Source organism: Trichechus manatus, unplaced genomic scaffold (assembly GCF_000243295.1).
Source record: "Trichechus manatus latirostris isolate Lorelei unplaced genomic scaffold, TriManLat1.0 scaffold00121, whole genome shotgun sequence".
NCBI classification, from domain to species: Eukaryota; Metazoa; Chordata; class Mammalia; order Sirenia; family Trichechidae; genus Trichechus; species Trichechus manatus.
In genome coordinates, this window is record NW_004444057.1 from 317,223 (window position 1) to 317,570 (window position 348).

Below are 348 nucleotides of genomic sequence, written 5' to 3' on the forward strand. Positions count from 1 at the left end.
GTCAGTTTTTGTATGTATGGAAAAGTTTTGTTTTTGTTTTTTAATCTTAATTTTTGAAAGATGTTTTTACTGGTTATAGAATTTCAGATTAACAGTTTTTTGTTGTTGTTTTCTTTCAGTACTTCAAAGATGCTGCTCCATTTTCTCTGGTTTGCATTTTTCTTGTTTTTTTCTTCCTCTGTATATAATGCGGTTACATTGTTTCTTTTTTCCTCTGGCTGCTTTTAAGATTCAGTCTTTATCACTGGTTTTCAGTAGTTTTAATTTTGAGTATGATGTGCCTTGATACCATTTTCTCATGGTTTAGGGCTTGCCAAGCTTCATGTAGTTTTGGGTTTATAGTTTCAT